The following is a 7,162-nucleotide window of genomic DNA, read 5'->3' as shown; positions in this document are numbered from 1 at the left end:
TTATTATTATTCCTCAGAACCCACCATTACCCCCCCCCCCATTATTTATTTATTTTATCACACCAACCAATCCATTAGAATGGACCAGCAAAGGGGGGGGGGGGGTCAGCAGGACCGACCACTGGGACACCAGCTTTTCTGAAGGGGAGATAGAAGGACAGAGAGAGGGTCCACCATCTTTTACTTTTTGAACTTTTATAATTCTTTATTTTATTTTATTGCTTTTCTTCGATGGAGACCAGGCCCATGGGGTCATCCATCCTGGTCATGCCCCCCCCCCCATGACCTCATGCCATGCCTGTGAGGTTCCAAAAGCACCACATCATGATTGAGACAGTGACAACAATCATGCCACATGGATCAACAAAGGGACGGATGGACAGACATGTAGATGGATGAGGTTGATGAATGTGTAGATGGATGAGGTTGATGAATGTGTAGATGGATGAGGTTGATGAATGTGTAGATGGATGAATCGGTGAATATATTAAATGGGGGAGAAGGGGTGTGTGTGTGTTTGTTCTTCTTTCTGTTTTTGTTTACTTTTCTAATTTTCTTTTCTTTTTCCCTGTGGAAGGAGAGATGTTTTCCTGCACTGCAGCCGGAACAAATATTCTCTGCATGCAGAAGGTCACAGTGAAAGAAAAATAAATAAATAAAAATTAATGAGTTTTGCTGCTTTCTTTTTCTTTTGCAGAGAGGTCAGTTCTACCAATTGCTTTCTCCACGAGTAGATAGATAAGTATGTGTGTTCTTCTTTAAGTAAAAGATAAATTGAGGGGTTATTTTCAGCTGTCTTGGGTGTTGTTGTTGCTGTCAGTGTGACAAAGCCTGACTTGGATGGATGGATGAATTGTTATATGGATGGATGTATGGACAATTGGACAGAGAATGAGATGCACACTGACTCACCTCCCTCTCATCACATTATAATACTAATAATAATATCAACATTGATGCATGAATATATATATATATATATATATACAAATCCTCAACAGTAAGATAGACCAAACCTTCTTCTAGTTTTGTTTTGTTCTTTGTTTCATGTCTCTGTTGAGAGGATATTGTTTGGTGGATGTAAACACACATGAGTACACACACACACACAATTCAACACATGCACACAAAATGGCACCAATATTTACAAAAACACACACCCAATGAATTAATGAATTCATCCAAGTCCATCCATCCATCCATCCACCCATGGGGCATCATGTCAGTCCCACTGTTGAAAAGTCCATCACTATGATGGAGCAATTTTGAAGGCAAGTATATAACTTGAAATGTGGGCATGCAGAGATGATAATGATGATGACAATGGAAATTAAATTAAGGATAATTTAATTAAACATAACAGTGGGTTTGGTGGGTTTTGTGGGGTGCCAATGGGCTTAGAGATAGAGAAAGGACACATTGGGGATTGGGTGCTCAGGCCATGCAGGGGAACGGAATGGGAACACAATTGGGAACACAATTGGGAATACAGTGCCTGAGTACTGGTGGGGTTTTCTTTTCACACATACATCACAGCCGTAGTACTGGGTGGGTGCCAGCCATCACATTCCTGTATTATGTTCATCTGTTGAGTCTGTCTTCCATTAACAGTAACAACCCAAAATATACACACACACAGACTGTGTGAGAAAGGGGGGGGGGGTGTGTGTGGTTACATTTAATTTGTCTTCTCTTTTGTGAATGAATTATCATGATTGGGTTACCATGGGGAAAAATAAATAAATAAATAAATAATATTTTCAAGATGGTAACATGAAAAATCAGTGAAATGCCAAATAAGTAAAAATGTTGTTGTCCTTGTAGTTGTGTGTCAGTGTTTTTGTTAACTGATTCAATGGTCACAATGTAAAGTTCTATGAAAAAGGTTTTTTTTTATTATTATCATTATTTTATGTCATATGATTTTCTACATTAGATTTTTAAATTATTGTTGATAACAAAATAATAATTCTCAATAATATCTCATTACTTGAATAGAATAAAGGAGAAGGTGAAAGGCCACATCTTTCTAATCCTTTGGTTAGCCTTTCAATTTCATCCAATCAAAGAATTAAAATTTTACATCTTCTCATGTTTTCCACTAAATATTAAGACCCCTAATACATCATATTATAAGATTCAAAATACACATAATAATAATAATAATAACTACAATAATAACAAACCATTTTTTTACGAGTAAAATGAAGAAAGCAAATAAAGTAAAATGTATCAACAAATGGACCTGTTGGTATGTAGTAAGCATAAATCTTGAAAGAAAGAAAATAGAAGTAAAACTTGATAGGGTTTTAGACATATTTGGTATTTTATAAAAATGGTACAATTTAGCGCATTACCAAAGAGGGTATTCCAGATAGAATGTTTTGTATAATCACGAAAGATTATTTATTTTTTATTTTTCAAGTAAAGTTTTATGTAGAATTGTGATGTACTGAATGTATTATTTGTATTGTCTTTATTGGAAGTGTTTCACATCATACATAAAGTGAACACTGTAATTTTTTTTTGTTGTGTTACTTTGAAAGTGACAAATGACAACTCATATCACACAAATCTATTCCTATTTTTATGCACCAAACGTCAGAAAGAAAATGAACAACTTAAAAATAATGACTTAAATAAATAAATCGTTTTAGGAAATAAAATGATTTTTTTTGTACTTATCTTGATTGATCTGAAAGTTTATTTATTAAATATTTATTGCTTATTGCAGAATCAATGATTACGACCAAAAGATATACGAGAAACCTACTCTAACATTCAAACTATTCAATTTTCTTGAAAAAATCAAAATACATATGTATGAACTCCTGGACACTAGAAATTATTAGTGAACTATATTGGATTCCAAATTTAATTGATGGGCTTATGACAAAAGTTGTTTGCATAGAATCATTGTGGGTCTTTTTATCTCAAAGCCCACTTTGCGAAAGCTATTACAAAAGCTAAGGTACAAAAGTCTTATAAAGATCCCCAATTGGTAAAAACAATTTCTCATTTGAAAGTATTGGTTTTTAAAAATAGTGTAAAGTGAGAAGAAGCCATGGAATGAATAAACTTAATGCTATCTAAATGTCCTATCTTACAATTTGATTTTAACTTGATCATTGTAATTACTATTTGTAGTATTATTTCAAACAAGTTTTATAGTTTTGCAAAAGTAATATTTCTTTTGTAGTGGAACTCTATGAGATAATGTTATATATACCATGTGAAACAAATGTGCATTCTATGACACTGTTTACACTTCAAAATTCAGATTGATTATCCTCAGGAGTTTTTCATGCTTAGGAGACAAAATAAGAAGCCACAAAGTTTTAAATCTTGTAATTGGTTACAACTAAAAAAATCTCTAAATTTCAGCTAACAACACAAAATCAAAAACTTGGGGCTATTCAGCTAGTCCTCCATGTACAAAGACCTCTGAAAGTTTGAAATACACTAAATATAAACTCTTAACTGTAACCAATTAAAAGTTTTAAAAAGCATCAGCCTCTCATCTTCTCTTGTAAGTATGAAAAACTCTTCATTCTCATAACTTTATGAATTATTAATCCCGTTTTTATTAGAAATATATATTACCTTTGATTCTCGTGCAATTTTCACGCACTTTAGTCAAAAATAACAACAAAAAATTGATTGAAAGGGTTGAGAAAGAGAAATATGGTGCCATCGAAAGATTAATTAAAGCAAGACTGACATATGCAAAAGTCATAGCTTGCTGAAAAAGGAGCTTTTTCAGCCAAAGGAATGCCGCCTCCTTGAATACAACCCACATGAAAGGAATTTGGTCCCCACTTTGCCATCCTCAGGGGGCAGGGCAGGTGGGGCAGGTGAGCCAGGGGAGGTGTGTGTGCAGGTGAACGGCAGAGCGGGGCCCACTGTTTTGGGTGGTATTCTTTCTTCCAAGGCTGGGTACCTGGCATTGAATGAAGAGCCATAATTGGAAAAGTGGGGTCCCCAGGAGCCAGAATATCAGGAGGAGGCCCTGTAATCTTACTACTTACTACTTACTTCTTACTACTGATACACATGCACCTACTTGCACGGTCTGTTTTTGGCTCTGTTTCACAAGCAAAGGAGGAAGTTACGTTTTCGTCCACCGTTCAGCTTTTCTATTTCTTTTTCGTTTCCTCTCGTGCTTGTGAGCAAGGGGGGGGGCAGGGGGGGGTCTGGTTGTTATTTTCTTTCCGGTGTGGAAAGATGTTAGCTTGTGTTCCTTTTCAAAAGCACGAAAGTTCGACGAAAGTGATTTGGATGTGTGCGGGACTTGTGCCGGTTTGGTTGCAGTGTGAAAAGAGACTCGACGTCGAACCTAATCAAAATCAAGTGGATGAATGGCCCTTTCGGATGAATGTGTTATGGATTGATGGATGCATCCATGGCTGGCTCATGTCTTCATGTTGGTCAATTGGATAGGATCAATTAATTTTATTTTTTTGTTTTTGTTGTTTATAATTTTATTTTATTTTATTGTTCTTTTTCTTGTTCTCTTTTTCTCTTTTATTTATCGATTATTTATTTAATAATTTAATAAATCAGGGATCACCAAAGGTTAGTATTGGATTGGAAAAAACCTGTTTCGTACACATATATGTTTGTATGTAATTTTTTTTACAATAGATTTGGGTTTCTATTAGAATGGTATGGTTTTCACAAAATAATGATCCAAAAGGGGCCAATAACTTCTTCCGAAAAACATTTTTTTTTTTTTTTAAATCATTCAAATCTTCTTTTCTGGAAGGAATAAGTTTCACTATAAATCATATTCTTTAGTGAATATATATATTTATTGTAAGAATCAATAAAGACTCTATCTGGAATTGAACTCCATACATTGAATTCATATCAACACAATTTTTAGTCTACAACTTGTATTTTTTTTTATTATCTTATTTTTATGTTATTAAAATTGTGTATATTATTTGTGTGTAAGTTTATTATCCATTCACTAATAATACTCATAATAATAATAATAATAATAATAATAAATTTATTATCACTCTACATGTAGTAAATAAAATATAAAGATAAAATGAAACCCAAATCTATTTCAATATATATATATATATATATATATTAAATTATAAACTTGCTTAATTTTAATTTATAAAACATTTTATCAGATTAAAGATATTATAAAAATATCAATATATGTGTATTTCAAGTAGATACTTTTATACTAAATTTCATTATATGCAAGTAGAATATATCAACGATAATAATTTTTTAAAAGAAAAGAGTAATAAAAGTGAGAAAATTTCAGAAACTTTGAAATTGTAGTAAATATTTTTTTAATTTGGATGGTTTCTTTTTCATATTATTAGAACCATTTTCTATTATTTTATCATATATTCAATATTAGTTAATTTAAATCTTAATATATTTCTTAAATAACTATGAACTGTGTAGTTATCTTTTATATAAATTTAATTACAATATATTTATATTTTAAAGTTTTAATATACTTGCTAAAAAAAACTTTTATATATAATTAGATTATATCTGAACATGCTTTAAAAGTATAGATGATGAAATCAAAATCTGTATTCAATACTTCAATTGAAATTTTTAAATTAAACATTTTTGTTTACACAAATTTAATCCAAAACTGCTTACGCTTGAGCTGTAATTTGAGTTCATTGTGTTAATCACATGTAACCACAAGTTTTCACAAGGATTTTTAAACAATATTTAAAAAATTATTTCTTAATGTGTAATTAGATTGTTTTAAGAAAAAATATTATTATCTACTTAATCTAAAGTTTGGTCAAATTTCAACAACTGAAATATTTGGTTTTCCTTTATTTATTGCAGGTTATAAGGAACCATCATTGTTATATTGTATCAAGATTTATTTTTTAATCAAAATCTACACTTTGTAATTCACATCCACGTTTGAATTGGATAGAGTTGCAAATTGTTTTATATATCTTTGACAATTATTACATTAAAAACCACAACATGTCCCTGAATCAAATCTAAAACATGTACACATTGTGTAGTAGTTCTTTTCTTTTCCTTACAATAGTATAATCTAATTTTAGATTCATTATCAAGAATAAGAAATCTACTTGTACTATATATATATGTATATATATCTTCTGTATGTTTTAATAAGTTATAAAATTTTATGTCTAATATTTTTTATTATTGCATGTAAAAAATCAATAAAATAAATATGTAATCACAATGCTAAAATTTAATTAAAAATAATTTTATTGAGGTAATTATATAACTCTCTTTTACTAAAAGCATTTGCTATTGAAAACCACGTATTTAATATATCTAGATTATTACACTAGCTATAATTTGAATAAAAATATATTCTTTAATTGAATTTGGATATGAATTGAATCAATAATTTATTTATTTAACATTTCTTTAAAACCCATTTAAAAAATATGCAACATAATATACCTAATTTCATCATAGTATTCTGTTGCAATACATTCTATAAATTTTTTTTGAAATGAGAATCATACTTCTCTAAACTACAATATGAAATTGAAAGAAATATGCTCAATTTATAATACTTGAAATTTATCTGATATCATCTATCATCAGGTTTAATGATTTAAAAAAAACAAAAAAAAAAAAAAAAAAAAACTCAGAAATAGATTATAGACAGTTTATTATACTTAATAACAATTATACTAAAATAGCATTACATATATAAAAGCTTTAAAAATTAAACTAAAAATAGTTATTTGTTTTTTATTATTATTTATGTTGTTTGAAATATTAAATTAATTTTTTTCTTGACTAAAGCACGTTTTACAGAAAAATAAAACGAATTAAGTAACAAAGTGTCATATTTAATTCATTTTATCTTCAAAAAAACATTATTAAAATGAATCACAAAATTCATACATGTGTATTTCAAAAATTGATTAAATTTAGATAATTCCATAACATATTTGTGTAGTGTTTTTCTTTTTTTTTTTTTTTTTTTTTTTTTTTTTTTTCCTAAACATATTAAACCAACATTAGCCAAAATCTTGTCTAATATTGCTACATTTAGTTTTATTAAATTTTGTAACTCTATTTAATATTTGTAATAAACTATTCTATTTGACTATTTTGGCATCCAAATACTCTATGTGTATTTATTTCTTTTATTCATAATACCACACATGTG

The sequence above is a fragment of the Physcomitrium patens genome, chromosome 11 (genome assembly GCF_059467195.1).
Source record: "Physcomitrium patens ecotype Gransden chromosome 11, ASM5946719v1, whole genome shotgun sequence".
Lineage (NCBI taxonomy): Eukaryota > Viridiplantae > Streptophyta > Bryopsida > Funariales > Funariaceae > Physcomitrium > Physcomitrium patens.
The sequence above is the reverse complement of the archived record's forward strand: the minus strand, read 5'-3'. Positions refer to the sequence as shown.